This window comes from Pagrus major, chromosome 16 (assembly GCF_040436345.1).
Source record: "Pagrus major chromosome 16, Pma_NU_1.0".
NCBI classification, from domain to species: Eukaryota; Metazoa; Chordata; class Actinopteri; order Spariformes; family Sparidae; genus Pagrus; species Pagrus major.
This window is the reverse complement of record NC_133230.1, coordinates 10966786-10991714: the sequence shown is the minus strand read 5'-3', so window position 1 is coordinate 10991714 and position 24929 is coordinate 10966786. Positions and strand designations below refer to the sequence as shown.

Sequence of the window (24929 nt, the reverse complement as noted above, 5' to 3'; positions counted from 1 at the left end):
GTGGATAAAGTACATTTTATGTATGTGATTTACTTATTTTTTATAAGAAGAGAAATTATACATGACATGTTTCAGGTCAGGTACACCTTGCTAAAACTAATTCAGGTCTCACTGTTATTTAGCTTATCCTCATTGATAATAAATAGAGTCGAACAAAGTATACGAAAAGTCTGTCAATATAATGCTAATGCAGCACAAGCTATATCCTCCAAACTAACCGTACATCACCTCCCAAAAAATGAACATTAAAGGGGCACTATGTAGTTTTGGAGAATAAATTTTATGTTTACAATATTAATGAGGTAGCAGTTGCAAGGATTGTTGCAACTATTTTACCTAGGTGTACTTAACTGAGTGCACGTCCTATATTTTAAATACCTGAACCAAGTTAAAGGGCCTGAAAGTCCAAGTTTAATTACCAAATCAGTTTCACTTGTTCTCAAACTAATACGATTTCCAGGATTAATAGCAGATTAAATCACCAGTGGAAACAGACATGTTTGTCAGAGTGAAGCTGACCCCTGTGTGTGACCTCAGCCCATCCCCATAACACCGTCCAACCATCTCCCTCTGACCCCCGATAAAAAATGAGCAGCCAAACACTGGTTCCCCCTCCCTCCCCCAGTCCCTGCCGCCTGCCAGGTCTGGTCTGTTGTGGCCTGGCGTGGCCCCGGATGGCCAGGCCTGTCCCAGGACTTGAACTTGAGACGTGACACAACAGCCTGGCCAGGCGTGGACAGATGAAAGGAAAGAATAGGCGGGTGACGGGTCGCTTGCATATGAATCGCCGCGGCAACGGAGAGGGGAGGGGTGGGGTTAGGGGGTGAAGGGTAAAGGTCAACCCCCCGCATCCCAGGGTCCCGCACAGACCGCTGCCTAACTGACGAGCAGACAAAGGAGATGAGGAGGGGGTTCAGGATGACACGGGGCGCTGGGCGCTCGGACCCCTGCCGCCTACCGACCAGGAGGAAGGAGGGAGAGTGGGGGGCTGGGAAATTAACACACACGCACAGGCAGATGCACTATGCAAACACACTTAGGCTCACATGTGCCACAGCTGAAGAACAAAAACATTCAAACACACACACACACACCAACAGACATCCACACACACTTAAGTCCATTTCATCTGAAAACACACACTTGGGCCTCTACTCACATGAGTGAGCACACTGAGGACATCTGCATCAATATTTTAGCACGTCTAAATTCAAATGCTAACATTTGTGCACTGCACTGCTGTGATGAGCACAGGGAGCACTTTACTCTGAGATCATTGATTAAAAATCAAATGCACAAAATCATTATCAGACCATTTACACTATTTACAGTAGCTCATTATCCTACCAGTTTAGCTCCTGTGGTTGAATAAACCATCATAAATCATAAAACTACCACAAATCCCAAGATAAGTATCTATTTCACGTTTTCACATGACCACACTGACTTCACTCTCCAAACGTGATGTTTAAATAAAAAAAATAAAAAACACATCTTCATCAGTCTTCTGTAGGTTTCAGATCATGTTTTATTTCCCAACAGTCTCCATCCCTCAACTGAGAGGTCACAGGATTGATTCCATAAACGGGTCATGTGTCCTTGGGCAAGACACCAAATTTCTCTCTCTCTGCAGCCTGACCCTCATAAATGTTTAATTTTACAAGCCAAGGTGATTAAGATTTACACATAGGCTGAGTGTATATTGCATTAACAACTTAATCACCTACTGAGTAGAATGAGGAAATATATCAAATTTAATGGCGATACCTTGATGTAATGACTTTATATCTTCTGAGACGGTGGTTATTGTAATCATAACGAGCTCACGTTACTCCTCCTGGCTGCATTAGACTGTAGGCTGAACTGACATGATGTTTGATCATAAAACTCACGTTACTGAGCCTTTTTCCCCCTCGGAAGTCATATTACTATTATTATTATCTATCATATATTACCACCTATTTTGGATTAAATACTCTTTGACAGAGCCAGTAATCATGCCCCTGAGCGAGTCACATTACTAACACTGAAGTACTTAGTGAGAAATATGCTGTTTGATTGCGTCAGTATTTCCCAGCTCTACTATGGAGGCCAACTAGGTGCAAATAAACTGAATGCTTTGTCTTCTCCAGTAATGGATGACTGACAGACTGTCTGAGTGAGCTGCCATCCGACCATGTTCTCTGACCTCGACAAGACTGGAGCCGCAGAGCTGGTAGCAGAAAACAACTGTATGTGTGTGTGTGTGTGTGTGTGTGTGTGTGTGTGTGTGTAACAGAACATGACGATGGTCATCGGTGATCCCTCACTGCCTCAGGCGAACACTAGCTAAATGTACCTCACTCAGTCAGCGAGACACTGACACGGATAGAGGCTCTGCATGTGTGTGTGTGTGAGAGAGAGTAAAAGCCATGCATCCAGATAGCGATAGCTGTGTAGCTCCAGCCACCATGTTTAAGCTGAGCTGCTGTGTTGTGTGCTATCACTGCTGCTGCGGTGGCGAGATAGATAGGAGGATTGGGGCAGGCCGGGGCCCTTTCAAACCCCCAGAGAGCAGAAAAGGAGTGAGTGCTGGGCCTAAATGCAGAATCTCCTTAGCTTATACCCCCGAGGGACGCAGACACAGGGCCATTTTCTGGGAGAGAATCATGCCGCCAAGCGGACAGCGGATTTACCATATTCATACCACTCTTTAGAAAGGAGGAGGAGGAGGAGGGAGAGGATCTTCACCTGTCCCATTTCGCTGCTATGACTGTATGTGGCTGCACCAGCTCGCACGGCCGCTAAAACCCCTAGGGGGAACCATTAAGGAGAACCTCGCTCACTCCCCACATTTCTGCCTCCCTCCCTCCCCCTCCCCTCCCCGCATCTCCCTGCCTCCCTTTTTCATATGAAGTATGGAGCCTCTCTCATTCATTCGATATCCTCACTAATAAGGCAGGGTGGTTCAACCAAGGCCAAAGCTAAAATCCAGCAATATCGCCTGTCTCTATGTAGAAGTGGCAGGAGAAAAGCGGGGTGGGGGCGGCTGTAAACAGCTATTTTCCAGGCACAGCCCCTGATGAAAGATGTGTAGCTGCTAAAAAGTACAGCTGGTATATTGCTGCTGCTGCCAGTATGGAGAAAACAGCCCAGATTCATATCAATGGCTTTGATTGAAGCACCGGGAGAAACCCGCCGGAGGACCGTTTGTCAGAGATGTCAACATGTGTGTGTGTGTGTGTTTGCGTGAGGATTGGGATTTGTCGAAAGATTTGTTTAGATACCTGTGTGGAATGAAGTGTGAGTGAGTACAGTGTCTGTGCATGCTTACTAAACCACTGTGTGTGTGTGTGTGTGTGTGTGTGTGTGTGTGCATGCATGTGCGTAAATAAGCATGACAGAGCCTTTGTGTGTGTGTGTATTTGTGTACATGCACTTCCCTGTGTGCGCATGAACTATGTGGATTGAGGTGGGGAGTGTTAGAGAGAGGGGCAGGCAGGCTAACAGATTCATATCCAATATGAAGAGGTTAAAGTGACGAGTCCAATCCTCCCCACAGAGCAAAGAGAGAATGAGATTGAGATGCGGGAGGAGGAGGGAAAGCAGGGAGGAAGAAGAAGAGGAGGAGGAGGACGAGGAGGAGGAGGAGGAGGAGGAAGGAGGGGTGTAGTACAACAGATTAATTTCATTTCTGGACTGAGCACTCCTCTGCTGAAGGAAAAAAAGCAGAGGATAATAAAAAAGGATAAAAAGGAAGAAAGGAGGGGGGCGGTGATAAGCAGGAGAGCTCGGAGGAGAGAAAAAAAGGCGAAAGAAAAAAGAGTTTTTTCGCTCCTTTATCTGATGTAGTAAATGTGTGTGCACTGTATGTGGGAGAGATTGGAGTCACGGAGTGTGAAGACGATTATGTGTTCAAAACTGCTTGTGAGTATGTCTGGCCTCTGTGCGTCTGAGGGGGGGATACGTTGCAACTTCACAGGCTGACTATGGTACTTTAAATCATGCAGAGCGGATTAAAAAAACAGCATTTGACTACAGCTTTGAGAGGGAAGCCTACTCCTCAATCCTGTCCTACTTTTATGAAAACAAAGCAAACAAAACCTTTCTCAGAATCAGTTAGTTTTTTAAAGAGGGTTTGCTTTAGATATACCTGATACTGATGATTTTACTGATTTCTCTGCTCTTTAACAAATGTTTCCCTATGTCTAAAGACTTACATGAGTCACATGTAGGTTAAGGTCTCCACTTGAGAAGCAGTTTTGCAGCTTTAAGTATCAACATAATATCAGCAGCACATATTGCACAAGTAGCCTCTCAGTTGCTAAGAAACCCTCCCAACTAACAGATTAACCAATATCTCACCTGAGCAAATACTGCATGAAGTTGTAAATGTGAGCTACTTTAGGTGCACTTGATTTAAAGAGATATTCTAGCATTCAGGAGTTATTACAAGATGAAGTGGTGTCATTTTCCTGCTTTCCCTCAACCAGCCTTAACCTACTGCTACTTAGGTTTGTGATTTCTTCATGCATTTTCCCAGAGTGCTTTTTGACAGCACTCAGGGAACGGGCCTGAACTTGTTGGGTTTGAAGTGTCAGTTTCATGTGTCACATGAGCGGCAATAGTGAGAACGACAGCGACAGTGTTTACAATCCAGAGAGACTTGAACCCCTTATGTACAAAAAAACCACCATGTGTTGTGACTACTGTAACATATTATTGAAGACTCTGCAATGGTACAAAATGGTGGGTCTAAGAGAGGCCCTTGCTCTTTCCATCTCAGAGACCAAAACCTGATGTTTACTGTTGATGCCTCAGACAGGTGAAATATGTTCTGCTATTAGACTCCACTGTAGCTGCTGGAGATGTCTCAACTCGACATCATGCCATCTGTATCGGGCCAGTTATCTATGACGAATAAGAAAATTACACCATCAAACAAGAAAATGGACCCAGAAATGCAAGGTACACAGCCAGCAGCTGCTTTCTTGTGTTTTTGTGTCGTGTTTTTGCTTTAACTCACAAGGCACTCAAAGAGCATCCAAACTGAATCCAGTGCGTGCCTTAGAAGCAGTACAAACAGCCCATCTAGGTACTTGTGAGGAATCGTCATCTAGCATTGCTCTTAGTCTCTCATGCTTGTTGAAACTGCACATCTACAGAACCACTTTTTAAAGATCCCAGTGACTCATGTAATAATGTCCATCCATCCATTATCTGAAACCATTCACACTCACATTGACACCTACAGACAAATTAGAGTAACCGATTAACTTTTTGGCATGTCTTTGGATTGTGGGAGACCTCTACACTGGGAAGTTCAAACAAATAAATGCACGAACAAGAAGTAAAAACACATTTTTGACAGGAGGGGAACCTAAAAGGCAGTGCAGAAGACTGTCAACTTAAAAAAAAAAAAAAAAAAAAAAAAGAAAAACGAAGAAAAAGAAATCAAAATAAATATTAAAAACAACAAACACCAGAAACTAGTACTTTCTGTCTTCACATCTGGTGGATAGTACAGCCGGCAGCAGCATCATCTGCAAAGTCCGGCGAAAACACCTTCTAAAAGCCCTTGAGCTTGTAGTCTGGCGACAGCATATGTGGGTGAAAATGAGTCACAGGGAGTAAGTGCATGTATGTATGTGGAAGTGTGTGTATGTGTGTGTGTTTGTGTGTAATGTGGGTAGGAGGTTAGTTGAGTACAGCAGATTGAAGCACTAACCAGAGCACTCAGATTTATTAAAAAGGGCTGGACCCAGCGCCTGTCCACCCCCCCAACCCCTCCTCTCCCTCTCCATCCTCTATTGTTGTCACTTTACTTCTGTCTCTGTGCATACATACAGCCCCCCGACCCCCCCACCCTGCATGATATTACGTTTTTCACTAAAAACCCTTCACAGTCACCGCTGCTCCCTCAATAAGACAGGCTGAAGGGAAGGAGGGGTCAGGGAGAGGAAGGAGAGGAAGGATGTGGTGTTCCTGAGGTAAATGGGGACCCTCACCCCTCCTCCTCTTGCCTCGCACGCCCCCTTCTCTCTGCCACACGTTCATTACCATAACTCCTGTCCGCTAAATTAAATTGGGGGGTCTAAATCTCTCTTCTTCCCCCCAAAACAGCGCTGACCACCAGCCAAGGGGATGGCCCGGTGGAGAGAGGAGACAAAAGAGGTGGAATCCAATCTAACTAACCCCACTTTTGTCATCTGACTTTATTAGCTAAATGTATCAGCGGCGGGAAGAAACGCATTGTTGGCTGCGGGGATTCATATTGCTTAGGAACACACACACACACACACAGACACACATACACACTTGCAGACATGCAAAAGGGCTGCACAAAGGACACGCGTTGGCTCTCTGTGTGTGGTTTATTCAATAGAAACTATGTTGTTGAGCATAAAACGTCCCCGCGGCGCAGCAAACAGCGAGATTACATTACAGTGGAGCACATAAACATGCAAACACTCAGAGAGGAGAGTGTACACACACACACAAACATGCACGCACTCACACACAGGAATACACACCGTTCTGCCTATCCACGGCCTTGTCATTTTAATCTCTATAAAAAACGTCTTAAAGCTTTGAGACGGCAGAAGCGCGCATCAAGACGAGCTTACTCACACTTCCACAGAAAGGTTGTGTGTGAGATCACACACTGGCTTCATTATGTCAGAGACCTGTGAAGGAGGACAGGAGCCCTTCCTAAGCCCTGTTCTCTCTATTCATGCAGGCAGGGGAACAAGATCACTGCCTTCAGGTTGCCACAAAAGACCAGAACTTCTGTATTACACACACCAGCAGTGGGCAGGGGCAGACACACACACAACTGGTTGAGATCAGACACTTTATAAACCCACAAACATACAGAGAACATGGCTTTTTTATGGTCTTTAAACAACTGACATATAGATTTGTACTTGTTATGTTACACCGTCCAATGTTTGGAAAAATTTGACGACTGAAAAAGTGACCAATTAATATCTAACAAGTCATGATCTTAACAAAGTTAACAAAGGAAACCGCACTTTAATAAAATATTTTCCAATTAGTCAGACGGTTGCTTTGTCTTCCTGGCAGCAGAGTGTTTCAAAAACTGAACAGATTTTGTATGGAAGCTGGTGTACAAGGGGTCTTTGACACACAGATTTCATATCAGCCGTGATCTGGATCTGGGATTAAGAGAATAAGACGATTATATTCTTTTTAGCTATCACACTGAAACTAAAGTCTTGATTCTTAATCCTGAGGGTCCATGTGGTCAAGAAACCAATTTACCTGGAAATTCAACTGTTTAAACAGCGATGGCTCCAGTCTGACTTTGATTTTTGAAATTTTAAGGTATTCCAAAAGTGTTTCAAAGGTTGGGTAATCTCTTAAATTAACTATACAAAAGCCACAATGGAATATCCCTTTTCACATCACATGAAGACAAGCAAAGAACAACAGGTGCAAAGGAAACGCTACAAAAAAGGAACACTTATACCATAATGTTCAACAGGACACACATATACACATGCTTCCGATTCTTGTATAGTGTGAAACCTAATTATTCTGCTTAATTAGAAGGTGAGAAGCAGCCTTGACCTCAGACCAGCTCTTAATCAGCTGAAAAGCCTTCAGGCCTTTCTGGCTCACTCTCGCCCTCATGTTCTCTTTTCATTCCACCTTCTCGTCTTCCAGCCGAACACACCCGGTGGCACGCCGGGCCAAGGCAGGGAATTAGAGTGATGGAAGGAGTGAAAGGAGGGATGGAGGGGAGCGTGAAGAGAAGGAATGTGAGCTATGAGACGAATGAATAAGCACGGGCTTCTTTATGGCGTTTATGTGCGCTAGGGAGAAAGCCTATCGATGGACACCTTGTCGGACAAAGGGGCAGCACACGCTGAGTGCATTCGATTTGGGGTGGGCAATGGTGTTAAACCAAAAAAAGGTCCCCTGCTGTGCCCAGGATTCATTATTTAGCGCGGGTGTAAAATAGTCACTGGCCTGTACACAAACACACACACACACACACACACACACACACAAACACACACACACAAGTACTGAGATGAGCCATCAGGGAAACGCCAATTTTTACACACACACACACACACACACACACACACACACACACACACACACACACACACACACCAGAAATAAGTACACAGTAAGTACTCATGTTTACACACACAAACATACCGAAAATGTAGCCACAAACACACACCGACACACACACTTACATATGATTGGTGATTACAAACTCAAAGGAAGCGAGACACACGAGGCAGTCAAATATAGCCTGAGTACAACCAATTTAGCCCTTAATGGTCTTTGTGACCATCAAGAGCTCAAGACCAAGATGACTGTCCAATGGAGGCTGCATGTATGTGTGTCTGCCTTTATGTGTGGAGGAGGACCGTGTTTACCTGGCTTCCTTTCCCTCTATATGTGTGTCTAATGGCCTATGAATGTTTCCACGGTAACAATGACAGTTTGAGCTGGTTGGATGGACCGACATACGGACATGCAGCAGAGGGGAAGGAGAGTTCAGGTGACCATATTTGGCTGTGGGGGGATTTTTATTTCATATCTGCACAGCAGGAAGAGTCTATGGTGTGAAATGACTTTTATCATCTGGGTGCAACAAAGACAAAAGGTTTGCATGTGAAGGTGATGTACAGTATGTATAAGTGTAAAGGTGGATGAAAATACAAGCCTATTTTACTTTATGTAAATAGTAAGTTATTTATATTTGCTTTTAATAATCAGCCACATGATCACTTTCGACAAACATACATGTCTATTTTGGAGTCAGCTCAAACTTGACGAAATGCAAAGAAACAGATGACAGAGTACTGATCTTTCTCTGCAAAGTGAACTCAAAAGAAGAAACAGAAACGTAGTGAGTACATAAAGAGAGGTGAAGTCATTTTTTCGTCGTTTTTTAAATACTTTGTGCCGAGGTGACGGCCATGTCGGTATTGGTGACTAATATCGTGCAAGACGATGTAGTTCACTCACCGTTTCGACACAAAACTAAATGGTATTTTTTCTTTCTTCACTTTCTTTATTTTCTTGAATTGCAAAATTATCTTTTAAATTGACAAACATACGTGTAATTGGTCGCACAATTCAAATGGGATGAAAAAAATGTATTTACTGAAATAAGGTCACCTGAAGGGGCAGGACTTCGCCTCTCTATTGTCAAGAAGGAGAATTTTTTTAAAAAAACCTCATGAAGTTCTGCTTAATATGATTTGACCATCATTCACATAAAGGAACACAAACCATGATGACACTGAAACCTTTTCCAGCAACTGCACAGTTCATACTGTATGAAGGAGAGGTACATAAATACATAATGTGGCTGTCAGAAGTGTGTGAATATGTGTATGTGAAAGTAGCAGCGTGTACGACTTGGTTTGACAGCGATACCAGTAAAAGTGGATGTATGTGTGTGTGAGAGGTGTAAATACATTAATATCAGCATTCATGTGTTTCAGACAGAGCAGATACATCCTCAGATAGAGTTTGTGTGTGTATGTGTGTGTGTGCAGAGCCCAGGGTGGGGGTGAGGCGGCTTAACGCAATAAAGCATGTTGTATTGACATCTGTGTTGTGTCTATTGATTCCCCATTATGGAGCTAACAAACCCGCCTGGACGCTTTGTCATTCGCAATCACGTTAGCACCGGGACTCACCAACAACGCTGCCCCTTTTAAAATCTGATCCATACACACACACGCAGAAGCAGATGTCCTCACATGCGCACACACTATCTCGAATTCCAACACATACACGGCAATCGTTCATGTCATCAGACACGTTCACACACTTTCAGTCCACCCATCCACCCCCCCCCCCAACACACACACACGCACGTTAGAACCACAAATTCTCATGCACACACAGCAACAGTTCTCTCTCTCTCTCACGCACACACACACACACACACACACACACACACACACACACACACACACACACACACACACACACACACACACACACACAATGGGTTGGCGGGAGAGTAGTCAATGCTGGCTAATCAATAGTGGAGGAAGGTTAAAACCACTCACACAATGGGCAGCTATGAGCTGCTTGTGGTTTCCAGATAAACCACGCACGCTGGACAGATCCATAACTGACCTCAACGTGCAATTATTGAATCGTCTACCTGTCTGCCTGCTCACACACATAACTGGTAGCTTCATGCATACACACACACAAATCCATACATACCAAATTCTCACTTATATACACCACTGCTGTACCTATATACTGTGTCTGCACCAATACATAGAAATGCTGCTGTAACCTGAACACATTCTCGACCTTCCTTGCACAAACAAAAACACTTGCTAATACACACTCTTAAACACAAACATGTACACACACACACACACACACACACACACACAGCCAATTAATCCAGGCACAGGGGCCTTTGTTCAGGCCCAGTTTGGTGTGGCCTGGACAACACAACCCCCTCCTGGGCGCAGAGAGGTGAAGTTCCTGGGTAGGAGACGAGATAGTTATTGAGCAGCACGGGGCACTGTGTGTGACTGTGTGTGTGTGTGTGTGTGTGAATGTAGGCAGGAGGTTTCTGCTTTGAACTCTGCAATAAAAGTTTCTCTGCACTGTTTTTAAACAATAGAATAGGATAGCGCACTTTTTCCACATTATTGTTTTCAGTATCTTCATCTTAATTTGTAATTTGGATTTTAAGATCATCAGATTTTCCTGTTTTCTTTGTTGTAGTTTGAATATCATCTGCACTGAATATTTTATACACAGCTCCTACTGTGAAAAGATGTAGACTAACTTAACAGAACAGGTTGGACCAGGGAACAAAATCAACACTCTGCTGAATAACTACAGCTCGGATAAGAGGCCTCTTAGAGTAGCCAACATAAATAAACCATCCCTTTCAATCCAGACACGTGCCTTCTCTCTGTGAATTTGACAGCTCTCAGTTTTATATGGGCCACAGTGGCCCTGGAGGATTTTACAGCAGTGTACATAAAATAAAAGAGCATTTAGATTTCCTTTGTTGTGGTGCAGAGCAGGGACAGAGCAGCGGCAGCTACAGGTCCCTCTCCGCCCTGCCTGCCCTCTGAAAACCACACAGCAGAGGAGACTGTCTGGTCAGATCTCTGAGCTGCACAAAGGAGATGCTTTCTGAGTCTTTGTGGCCAAGATCTGATGCTCACAATGAACTAAGGAATATCAGTCTCTGCTATGCAGCAGTAAATCTGTGTAGTTGCATAGCATGAGTGTATAAATGACCAAAACACAAAAAACTATTCAATGAGGGGCTCTGCTTTTAGACAAAAGATGGCCTATCTCCTCTCTAGTCTGTCTCTTCCTGCTGGTTTATGACCGCAGTAAACAAAGATGAGATGTCACACACAGTCAGTTCACTCTTGTTCAGTATAGAAATGACATTACTGGGGTGGGCAATTTATATGATATCATATTGTTATTGTGTTTTAAGACTAAATACATCATATCGTGATATATAAGTGTTGTCTTTTCCTGGTTTTAAAGGCTGCACTACCGTTAAGTGAAAAAATAGAGAGCATCAATTAAAACAGCAGTTATAATCAATGATGTAATTTTCTGACCTAACCAGCCTGTTATATTTCTTCTGATACTTGCCTTCACCCACTCAACATGACTGAATTTTTTTTAAAATCTCATTGAGTAAATATTTTGTAAAAGTACCATGAGTCATCCCGAAAATTGTTGCCACATTGATATCGAGGCATTTGGTCCAAAATATCATATCTGATTTTGTCATCCAGTCCCGGCATTTATGTAGTTGTTTTGAGGAGATTTAAAAATATCAAGATGTTTATGATGTATCGCGATATAACCTAGGAATATTTTCCTTTTTTTATTTTAAGGCCATACCGGCAAGCGGTACTGCATATTGTACCCAGAGTGAGAAATTAAAACCTCAAATTATCACATTTAGGCCTCCTCAGTTACAGTTATACAATGGATTTAATTTTTTTATCTCCAAAGTGAACGTTACAATCATCGACAAGCCTCCAAAATAACTGGGCAGATGTGGTCAATTGTTCCAGCTCTTTAAAATCACTGCATAGACTTTTGATTCTAGAGGTTATGATGTATTCATTCAACAAATATCTTGTTAACGAATATCCTAACCTGGTAATACTAATGGGTTTTCCTGCATACTTACTGAGGTAAAGGATCCGCTGACTGATAACCGTCTTTCATATAGTAGCAATGTCAGACGGCTTAATAACGGTGATTTTTATTAATTCAAATGCTTAGAGTGTCTGCAGATATTCAGAATTCTGCATCTTTTCTATTTTCATACACAGTAATAATATTTTCATTGGTAGATGGAGCTTCTGAAGCTGCATTTAGACTGTCGTACAACATTAAAACTCAGATTAATGGATTTCCTTTAGTGTTGGCGCATAATAAAGTTATCCAACATGTCGACTTAATGGCGGTCCGAGACAGTTTACTGTCTTTAAATGAAGTATAATAATATTTAAATCAATATGTTAGTGGGAAAGGTGTAAAGAAAACATATAACAGATAACAGATTCAGTCCAGTGACTGTTTTAAAAGCGTTTAACTGTGGTGACGCGTCTAAGGCCCAGCTGAGCTGAGGCCAGCGGTCTAAACACTGTAGTGTTAAAGAGTCGAGCTGACAAAAAACCCATAAGCCCTCAGTTTAGATCCACTGTAAAACCACTGTCTGCTAACGTCTGCTGTTTAGGACCTCTCTCCCTCTTTTTCCACTGAACCTCACACACCTCGTCTTAGACTTTTGACATCCCTTCTTTGCTCACACTAACGCAAACACACCCAGATGCACACACACACATACACACAGTTACAGGTGCAGGCAATCGTATAGATGCACACATGCACACCTTGGTCAAAGGCCCAGATCAGAGAGAGACAGAGAATTGTGGGTAACAGACTTAGCTAAAGTGGCTTATGGGGCCCGGCCAAACCACACCAGGCAAATCCAATTCAACAACCTCACTGTCCATTGGGAATGAGAGAGAGAGTGAGACACAGAGAAAGAGAGGGAGAGAGAGAGAGAAAGAGAAGAGAGTTTGCATTTTACTGAAAAGGCTTTCGTGTCAAGTGAATACTTCACAGAAATGAGAAACAGAGGATTCGGAGTTTCTTTCTCTCCAGAGATTAAGGATGAAAGGCGGAGAAAAGAGAAGGAAAAGCAGAAGGGGAAATGAGGGGTGAGTGTTGGCCTTTGCTCTCCTACCAAGTTTATTCCTCTCGTGTGTATTGGCTGCTTATCACACAAACATGCTTAAATAAAAAAGCAGCCAGTACAGGCACTCTGACCCTCTCACATGAGGGAGAGACACCAGGGAGACAAAGACTTGTTAATCTCATTCACATTAAATCATTTATTTTTTAACCTATCTGCTCATTTGTTAACATAAACTATAACACTATTTTATTTATCCACATGTTGATGTTTTCATCCTTTAAACTGTATACTGTATACATTTTTCCAACCATCCAGCTGTTTGTTTCTCCATTCTTTCTCTCTCTCCTTTAGCTGATTTTTTAAAAATTCAATTCACTGATTCTTGCACCTGTTAATTCTCTCACTGACACTTTCACCTTCTCATTCACTTACTATTCATTTATGCACTCGCTCATTCTGTTATTCATTCAATCATCCATTCACTCTCTTGGACCCAGCCTCCACCTCTTCCTCTTGTACCCCCACCGTGTCTTTTACTTTAATTTCTTAAAGGACCAACAGAGAAATTGACCCCACCCCCAAAACACAGAGAGCCAGTGGTTATATGTCGCCTGTCAAAGCCGCCAGGAGCAGCTCTCATTAAAACCTCAACCGTTTTTCTCCTCCTGACACCTACTTAAGGTGATAGCCTGAATTACCCCTGCGCGGCTCGGCATACACACCTACCCCCCATCTGTCATTTGAAATTTCCGCCTGGATGGATTAAGGCAGTGGGGATGGGGGAAAGGGGAGCCACTGGTACTGTCACCCCACTCAAACATGTAGACACACTTCGGTACACACACACACACACACGGTTTATGTTGAAACCAACAAGTCACACTGTTAAGTTTTTCCTCCCACAGGTGGGAGGAAAAACTAAAGCAGGTGGATTGAACTCTGACCTCTAGAGAAAAATCCAATATATTGACAAAAGAATACATTTTATTTTCTTGAGCTGATTCCTGTTTTGTTTCGTGGTTTGTTTGTGTCAATATTCAACACATGAAAATCCACAGTTCCTAGTTTTTATGAACCTCTTACCCATTATGAATTTAAGAATATGATGCTTAGCAAATATCACATCTCCGGTGAAGCCCTCAGGACTCTTACAGGAACATAAAGGTGACACGAGGGGATGGAGAAAACACCATAAAGAGCTCTGCCATTATTGATCACACTGCGAGTCACTTAAGCAATATTATAGTGATCATAGGGTATTAAAGCAAAGCATAAAGGCATGATAAAGTCATTATAGTAAGTACTATTGATTTGCAAACTCACTGGAAGTCCTTTCAGTGATAGGCCAATTATAGGGATATTACTGTTTTATTACAGAATAACAGTGTGGTAAGTTAAGTTATATATTTGTTTGTTTTAGAGACAAATTTGGAAAATTGAATTAGAATTTCACTCATTTAGAAAATGTCACTCTGTTTTTTTCCTTCTCACATCATCTCCAGTGAAGTCAAACTTTTCGCCCTCAGCCAACTCGACTGTACTCCTGTTTTCCCAATGCGGCCCCAGTCAGAGATCAATACGTTCTGATCGATGGATGACCATGAATATTCTCCCCTAACCTGACCGAGAAAGACTGAAGCAGAGGAGAGGAGTGAGGAGAGGAGAGGAGAGGAAACAGATGGGATGGAGGCTGAGATGGATAGATTGCTCTGAATGAAAGAGGAAAAAATGAGGAGAGAGTGTGGCGCCTGTGACACTGTGATGGATGCTAATGAGCCAGATATTTATGCATCTGATTTTGGGTGTGTTTTACATTCTGGATTTATATGCAAGTAAGTATTTTAATTAAACTCTCTGCTTTGTTAATGATAAATTCAGTTAATATCTCTTTATGGACATAGAGAGGTGTAAGGAGGTAAGGTGGCTTGTTATTCTTAAATTTTTTCTTCTAACAAGCGCGTCAGATAATTTAAACTTTGACTGCAGTTTAACTTGTTTGTGTTATTTCAAACAAGCAGCGTAAATCACACGAAATTCATCAGTAATTCAGGAGACAAGCTGATTTGAATTTTACACAAATGAAACAATCCAACCACCACAGCAGATTTGTTTTATATTGAGGTTAAGATGCACATTTTGCAGCTGTAAAATAACTTTCATATATGTAAAAAATGCTTGTTGTGACATGTATCTTGTGTATTAAGTAAAATATAGACAGGATTATTAAATGATGTACATGTGACCCAGTGATTCATCTCATCTCTGTACATTGTTTATTGGACTGTTTGTTAAATTTGAGATCAAACTGTGATAATAAAAATAGCATTAACTGTATGCAATTGTAGTTAATTCTATCGGATTGTTAAAGTAAAGATAATAACCGGGTTTAATTCTTTGTGTAGGTGCACATGTGGATAAAAGGACCGGGAGGAAAGCGTCTTACCGGGGCTGGACCGCGGAGCCAGCGAGGACTTGAGTCTCCAGGCGCTGAAGTCGGACGCTGTTCTCTGAAAGACGAAGGGGACCGGCAGGGGGACAAACATGGTCCTCTGTCGACCTGGGGGTCGTTGTTTGTTGTTTTAGTCTCACTTTTCTTCTTCTCTTATCCGGCGTCCTTCCGTCGTTCTTTGGCCTTTCTTCGTTTGCGTTTCCAGGTTTGTGGACAGCCGTTTGTGAAGAAGCTGGGATGGTTGGGGAAAAAAAGGAGACTTTGGCTTTTTCTTCCGTGGATCCAGCGGATTCACATCTCTTGGTATTTCAGATTTTTTGTAGCTCTGGGATACAGGAGGTTATTACGGTCCCCTTACTTGTATCTTCTCGGAGTCAACTAGTCCGGCACACACACACACATACACACACACACGCACACACACACGATGTGCAGGGCGCGCAGCAGCGACTGTGAAGCTCTGGGAGAGAATATAAAGCTACCAGCGGTTATCCATTCAGGCTAACACGGGCTGCAGGTGTCTGGACAGTGGATGATATCTGCTACCGTCGCACCTCATGTGAATCTAGTGCAGTTGGAGCTCCTCTTTCAGCTGCGTGCACAGACACAATTAGACTCCATTTATCGTGTCCACACAGCTGTGCGTAAAGATCGCAGCGGCTCTCTGTCTCTGTCTGTCCTCCTCGGCAGGGGTTGCTTTGGTTTAGGTTGGGAGATGACGGATCTCTCCTGCTGCGCTGTCATGAAAAGTCTCAAACAAACACTGTCCACCGGTGAATCCTCGGTACAGAGAGATGAGGGGGAGAAACTGTCCGTGTAGCACTAGAGTTGCTTCTTTTTGGTTCTCGTAAAGATTTGGTTAGTAGCTGGCTGGTCTGCTGAAGAATACATGCCCACAAAGCGACACAATAATAAAACGCAAAAGCATTATTTGGTAAAAGATAGAAATAGTCAAATAATAAAGTAAGGCTACGCAGGCACCTCCTGTCTGACTTTCGCTCCTCCCTCTCCTCCCCTTGTTGTTTCTCTCGCTGCCTCTTTCTCTACCGCGGGTCACTAATTAAAGCAAAATCAATAGATAAATAAATGAATAAATCCATATCAATAAGTACACCTGTTCTCCGCTTTCCTCCTCCACTGACGCGCGGCTGAAAGCAAGAAAAAGAGGTGGGGGAAGCGATGCCCCTTTTCTTTTTACGCTGTAGAGTCTTTTCTTTGGCTCTGCTCCGCCATCCGCCGGTGTGTATGTCTCTCTCCCTCTCTCTCTCTCGCTCTCTCTCTCCAGCCTTTCTCTGTGTGTATCCAACGTGTGTGTGCGCGCGTATCTCCGTCCCCTCAGTTTATTTTGGGAACCCCGGTGGTTTCGGTCCGACACCGCGCAGCCTGAACGCACTCTGGCACGGCGAAGCGCTCCGGCCAGGAGACAGACAGAGATACCCAGCCCCCTTTTTTTTAACCCCCCTTTCCCTTCCCTCCCCTCTCTACCTCTATCCCCCTTTCTCCCTCTACCCCCTCACCCCAACACACACACACACACACACACACACACACACACACACACACACACACACACACACACAAAACCCCACTTTCTCTCAATGTTTCTGCTCACATCTGAACATTTATTGACACTTGTTCTTGTATCAGATCTGTATTGGAGGAACATATGGGAGATTCATACCATGGAATTTTTAAGACTATGCACATGTGTAAAATCTATTTCATAAAAAAAGGATTTATCTCCAAGAGTCTATGCTGAATTATATTAACACACACACCTGCTGTACACACACACTGGCGCTCTCTCGCCCTCCTTCTGACCACTATAATCCCGTACAAGACGAGCACAGATCCAGCCAATTGATCTTCTGATTACTTCATTATAATGAAGCCAATAATCACATCATCGCCGGCCTCCGAAAAATCGATCGCCTCTTCACAATGTGCGGACATGAATTCAAAGGGGGGGGGGCTTTGATGTATATTTCAGCAGGAGGATCTCTCTCCCTCTCTCCTCTCATAAATGTACGTGGCTCTGGCCCATGCAAGGTCACCTGCAGCACTCAACTGATGTATTTTTTTTCCTCGACACCGAGGTGAATAATCACAGCCTGCAGAGCCAGGGGTGTTAAATTAGTAATTATTTGGAGCTCGGGAAGGCTACGTGCTTGTGTGCGTAAAATGTGCGTAAAATGTCAGTCGAGCTGAATCTAAATTGCACGTTTTACCTATAAAGGGTGGGTGAGAGTGGTGTAGTTGCTGTTGCACGTATGTATGCGTGTATGTGTGTGTGTGTGTGTGTGTGTGTGTGTGTGTGTCAGAGGAAAGGTGCCTCCCGGCCATCACCTCTCTCCTCCACCCGGCTGTCAGACGCGCCGCTCCAACCCGCGCTGTGCATTTACACTCCAGATTATCGCCAACATAGATTTTTTTAAATAGAAAAATCCATACGCTAAATATCGCAGTCAATAAAAGAAAATCGACCAAAGCGCACACACGTCTCTCTCCCTCTCCCTCTCTGCATTCACTCCGTGGTGGGACTGAGCTGTTAATAAGTTATCGATCAATTATGGCCCTCATATATGGAAAGGCCGCAGGCTCTTTGCCGATGTTAATGTGCAGGGAGAGAAAGAAAACGTCAAATATAAACTATCTGCTACACGTTTAAAACATCATCAGGAGGTCCGCATCCACTGACTTTACACCTGCAGTACTCATACTCTGTGTACCTACCAGTACTGCTAATACTGTAGCTGAGGGCATCACTTCTCTACAGTTGTACTACTGCTAATACTTAGATAAAATACTTCTTCACTGCTGCTACTACTGTCATTACTACGACTACTTAGACTACTGCTACTGTATACTGCAAATAGAACAGATACTACAGATATTATGACCCTTCTTTTAACCACTACTTGAAGGTGTGACTGCTACCCCTGTATTACTACTACTACTACTTTAAATCCTACTACTTTTAGTGCTTGAGGAGCTGACACTACCACAACATCTACGACCTGTCTACAACCACTTGTACAACTTAGATTTCTATTAGTACTGCTTTTACCATTAATAGTAGTACTATTACTGCTTCTAATGCTGCTATATCCTATATCACGACTACCATTAGTAGCAACACTTTGGCAACTACTGCTGCTTTACCGCTACTCAACCTACTACTAAGACTACTTGTATAAGTTATATTTCTATTATTACTGCTTAGACTACTAATGGAAGTACTGTTACTCCAACTAATGCTGCCATATCCTGTATTACTACTGCTGTTAGTGGCAATACTTTGACTATTACTGCTGCAGTGGCCTCTACTCCAACTACTACTACTCTTAGCAATACTATAGCCACTTGTACAACTTCTATTTCTATTACTACTTAGCCCTGCTAAGATTAATAGTGGTACTGTTACTGCTACGAATGGTGCTTTACTCTGTCATCTATGCATAGACACATGTCACATCTTCAACTCTACTCAGCTACTACTAGTCTTTTAGTAAAACCACTTTAATTGCTTCTATTTATATTACTACAGCCTCTAGTATTAATAACAGTAATCTTAGTGCTTCTAATACTCTTGTTTTCTCTATTTCAATTAGTACTAACACTGTGACTACAACTATCAGTACCAATACTTTGACTAGTACTGCTGCTGTTGCCTCTACCCCATCTACATCTCTATGAATAGTACTGCAACTGCTTGTATAACTTATATTTCTATGATTACTGCTTCTACTATTAATAGTAGTCTTGTTATTGCTACTAATGCTGCTATATCAGCTATTATTACTGTAAGTACTAATACCATGACTACTACTGCTGCTGTAAGCAGTACTCCAACTACTACCAGTCTTTTAGTAACACCACTTTTATCACTTCTATTTATATTACTACTACATCTAGTATTATAATAGTATTATCAGTGCTAATAATGCAGTTATTTCCTCCATTTCTACCAGTACTAATACTGTGACTACTACTATTACTACTGCAGTCTGTGTTGCTACTACTAGAGTACTTGTCCTTCATCTTAAGCCCGTGTCCTACGATTCAGAGCGTTTCCGTTACCCGCTGCAGCTTTTGATGTCATCTATGCATAGACACACGTCACATCACAAAGGAGTGCCACCCCCCCCCATAAAAAAAAAGACCCACTCCCCATTGACAGATGACATCCGCGAGTCCAACGAGTGAGAGAAGGAGGTAAGAGAAAGGGAGGAGGAGGAGGGAGAGGCCATATAAAGAAGCGACCGGTTGTCCCTCAAGAGCCCCCCTCTCTTCAGATGAGGGTGAGCGCAGAGGAGCCCCGATCCAAACTCCTTCCAGACAAAAGCAATTATTTCTTGTAGAATATAGTGTGTTTTGTGCGTCCATCGCGGGAGGGGAGGGAGGTGTGCGTGGATTTGAAGGAGAGGTGAAGAATATGGCGCACGGCGGGTCTCATCAATAGCAATATGTTCTTTTTCCCTTCTGTAATGTCTATCCCTTTATAACTACTCTGCAACCTGCTGCGGTGGTTGCTTTGTCTGACATCGTTGGCTTATAGGCCATAGTGGACTTCTGATCAGTCACACACGCACAAAAACACACACACACATGAACAGACAGCAGTATGACAGGATACTAAAATAGATTCTCTTACCTTTCAAACCAAACCTGTAGTTTTTGGATACAGCCTTGAAACTTAACTGTTACAAAAGGATTTAAAAATAATATTTAGTCGATATTTCTGATAGAACTGAGAGACAGACACTGAGGCAGCTTTTAGAAGGATAAAATCAAAAGATAAATGTTTGTCGCATGTCATTTTTCATGACAACATTATTTATTAAGTATATTAGTATTAAAGTATCACATTAAGCTAACAGTACAAACATAAGTCAACAAAACCTAAATCAGTACACACATCCTTTTCAGAACAGCGAGTCTATAGCAGAATTAGATCTTATTGCTCTTTCTCTGTCTGTGTGTCCTTGTGTGTGTGTGTGTGTGTGTGTGTGTGAGAGAGAGTTCATTGTTAAATGGCAGTGTCATGTTGACAAACGAGTTGGTTGAATTAAATTCTCCCTCATCAATAACAAGAGGAGGCCAATCAATACCAGCTTACAATTATATCACCGCCTACCCCTCCACTACCGCTGTAACCGCACACACACACACAAGCATACACATACACACAACCCAAGAGATAGCGCTAGAGAGGTAAGAATCATTACCTCGCTGTAACATGGGGCTTAATAAACACTAAAATATTCACACACACACACAGAAGAAAAGAGAATTATTACTATGGTGTTACATTACAAACACACACACATTTAGACGCACACGCTTGCACACATATACACAAAGAGAATCATTCATGGGACCCTAATAAATACTAACACACACACATGCTCTATACACACATTATTTTTAGCTTCTGACATTTTATCTATTTTCAGCATCTCTCTGTCTCTGTCCCTCTCAGTCTCCGTCTATGTCTCTCTCCCTTCCTCTCTTGCGGCCTGACTAAGTAATCAATGCTGACAGATTGTCAATAGGCTGGTCCGGGCCCTGCCAATACCTCCCCTACATATCCATTATTCCTCTTAATGCCGGTGAGGACAAACACAGAAAAGAGTAAAACACGATGCTGTCGATACGCCGCCTTGATACGATCATTGAGGTAGATCAATGCTCTTGCTTACAGCTCACGAGCTCGCCTCGACCCCGAGCACGCTGGAAATAACAGTTAGCGTGAAAATCGGTTTGTGAATGAGCGTTTTCTCCGGCTGGATGTCTTCCCGTGTTCTTATCTTCATAGGCTGGGGATTTTTTTCATGTATATTCTCTCTTTTATTTCACACATAATTTTATTTGGACTTTGAAGATATTATCCCCTCTGTGAATTTTCCACTGTTCATATTTCACACATGTTCTGCATCCTATTTCATCCTGGATTGGTTGTAATGGATTTAAGATGTAAAACGCAAGACAGCACTGGAGCGAGGGAGGGGGAGAGGGTGCAATCTTGCCTTTTTGCTGTCATTCTTGCTATCGGGTTCACACACACACACACACACACACACACACACACACACACACACACACACACACACACACACACACACACACACACACAATCCTGTATTCCAAACACATGTACACACACACGCACACACACACACGTATCTATACGCTTAACAGCACAAACATGCAAGCACACCGTAACATGCAAGAAAGCACGGACAAATCAGACCAACACACTCATGCAAGATATTCACGTACATGCAAACCACCGTAACATGCATGAACGCACGAAAAGTACACACACGCACACACACATACACACATGCACACACACACACACATACAGCCTCTGGTTCTACAGCCCGTGTGCAGAGAGGCCCAAACAGCTTAGCTTAGCACAAATGCAGCATCAAGGCTCGAGGTAATGCCAATGACATGGATTGAGCTTTCCAGCCCATGCAGCCTGGAGTTTGTGTGTGTGTGCTTGTGTGTGCGCGGACATGTATCTATGTGTGTTCGTTGCAGACGATGGGGGGAGATGAGAGCTTTAAACACTGAGAGGATCAGACCCAGCTCTCCTGGACACCATGGAATACGATCAAGAGGAAAGAGTGTGCGTATGTGTGTGTGTGTGTACGAGGATGATAGCGAGACATACGGTAGCTGCAAAAAATATAACAAATATAAGAAGTAAAAGGTGTCAAACGTTGTCTTTCACAACATTTAATGGAGCTGAAATGTCACACAGCAGTAATTATATTCAAAGTGTACGAATTTTAAAGCAACAGCACATAATTTTCTTGTAAAACTTTTTAATGTTAACATTTTTACAGAAGTCTTTCAAAATAAGGCATAAACATCTCTCTGACCTCCAGACATAAAATAAAACTATTGCCAAGTTATATGTGCTGTATGTGAGGCTGTATTTGAAAGCACCAAATCTCTTCTGTGAGATGTGTAATTTATTCACACATTCCCTTTTTTTGTAATACATAAGCACCATTTACTCTCAAATCTTATTTCTCTGCGTCTTCTCTTCTGTACTCACTCCCTCCTCTCTCTCTGTCTTTCACTCACTCACTCACTCGCTTACACACACACACACACACACCAAACACGCATACACGTGTTCATGCTCGGCCTGCGTGGTGTTCATGGAGAGAAAGAGGCAGACAGACACAGAGTGTGTGTGTGGGTAGATTTAGAAGCGGGGATCAATGAGAAATGTAGAAATCAATGCACTTAGCAGTGGGAAATCAATGGGGCCTAATCGGGATGCCAATGGCACAAGTCAAAACAATTAAGAAGGAAGAAAAATGTTTAACAACCCCCCGCCACCACCACCCCGCCCCAATGCTTACACAGAGGCCGGGGAGAGACGGAGGGAGGGAAGCGAGGAAAGAAAAAGAGAGGGCGGAAATATTTTATACGAGGGATATTGGGAATGTGGAGAGGAAGATAACACCGATACATGAGTGTGCTTATGGATTAAAATAATTAAATGCATTTACCTTGTTAACCTCCTGGAAAGTTGCAGGTTTGAATCCACCCATTGCTCTCTCAGTCAGCTCACCTTCAAGAACAGGTCGCTCACGATAATCTGGAAAAGACTGAAGAAAAAACACATTGGAAAAAGAAGAAGGAACCAAATTTAGAGGAAGAAAAGTGCAGTGAGACAAATGTATGGACATTAAATTGCTAACAAAGTAATTAAGAAAGTGTCGATCCCAGGATTTAACCCAATCAACAATGATATGCTGGACGGACTAAGTTTAAATCTTGATAGAAGTAAAGGCCTTGCAGCAATAAAAATCAGAATCACTTCGTCAATCATCCATCCATCACTCACTGCTGTTCAGGTTACCTGGACTAGCCAAACGCTCTCAACCAGAAGAGGGCAATCCTCTCTTTTGTGGCAGAGACACAATCCTGACCAAACCATACCTGTCTCTGCTCTTTGGATTTCTGACAAGTCCTCTGACTCTACTAGTACTTCCAGAGCATTGGTATACCCCGAGCTCAACAAGACCCTCCCTACCTCACCGTTTTTACAGGAAACAAGTAAATATGTGGAAGCATATAACACTTGGTTAACTTCAGTCAGTGCCACAAAAGTTGCTGATGATCTTCTGGCCAACACTCCAAGCAGACAGCCAGACGTTCATTACATGTTCCCATACTCACCTGGTGCCTCTGAGCGATTCTCAAAAAGGAGAGTCCAGCCTTTAACCAGGTGTTTGGTTCAACAGCACCTGCTGTGCATAGAGATAGAGCTGACCACCTCCTGCTTTAGCTTTGAGTCCTTCCCTATCAGAGTAGTTAAAGTCCACATGTCAAAAGTCAGTTTTGTCACCAGAGATCAATTCAGCTTCACCCTCTACACACCAGACTTTTAAACCTTGCTTTAAGATAGCGGCTCCTTTAGTTGGCGGTCACATGCTCAATGTCCAGACCCTTTTCATGCAATCGTGGCGATCAAGTGTTTGCCTGTGAGAAAGTCTTCCAGTGCTAATGATTCCAAGAAGTTCTGGGTTTGCTGATCTGGGTGAGGTACCAATCCACTGATATCTTTGAATGGCTCAGAAACCCTGATAAAACAACTCCAAGTTACATGCAAACCTCTCCAACACAATAAGCTTGGAGGGGAGTTTATCAGTCGCATTTTATTTCAAAGAAGTGTTCAGAATGAAGTCTATCTTTAAGTGACTCTGATTCTGTACATCTAAATTCTCAAAAACCTTTGAGAATTAAACACTAAATTATGTAGGCTTGAGAGGTTGCTGTAAATAATTTGGTAGAGCGGGTCATCCATCAGAACGTCGGTGGTTTCCAGTCTGCATGTCAAAGTGTCCTTGGGCATGATGCTGAACCCCAAACTGTCATCAGTGTGTGAGTGTGTGATTGGGTGAGCATAGAAATATCCTGAGGTGCTATATGACTAGAAAGAGCCAAATAACAGTAACAGCAAGATTTAATTTCTTACACTAGCAACTCAAAGAAGCTGCTTTCTCTGTGAAAATGAAACTACAAATGTTTTACAGGCATCTTTCAAGTCTACAGACGGGGGAGGTTTTTGATACTCAAAAGATTTTGGGAGGAGTAACACTTTAAAGTACTGATGGAGATATGAAAGGATATGAAAGTATTGACAGTGGGGCAGAGCAGCTAGAGAGAGCGAGAAGCAGTTTTGTTTGATGCCTCCTACAACTCATAAAATCTGTCAATAAAAATATTTCACTCTTAAAAAAAATTGAC

At 42.8% G+C, this 24929-nt stretch overlaps 1 protein-coding gene across 2 annotated transcripts in view; it reads right to left on the bottom strand.

Moving 5' to 3' along the window:
* pou2f2a (POU class 2 homeobox 2a) overlaps nucleotides 1–24929 on the bottom strand; it is a 77583-nt gene that overhangs the window by 45159 nt on the left and 7495 nt on the right. Inside the window, exons 1-2 of one of the 2 annotated variants that reach the window (XM_073483925.1) lie at nucleotides 23859–23885; nucleotides 23186–23284 (exon numbers count right to left, since the gene is read on the bottom strand). The gene's annotated coding sequence lies outside the window, so the exon portion shown is untranslated. Of the gene's footprint in view, nucleotides 1–23185; nucleotides 23285–23858; nucleotides 23886–24929 lie in introns of those variants that run through there. The other variant, XM_073483924.1, reaches the window with a different exon arrangement.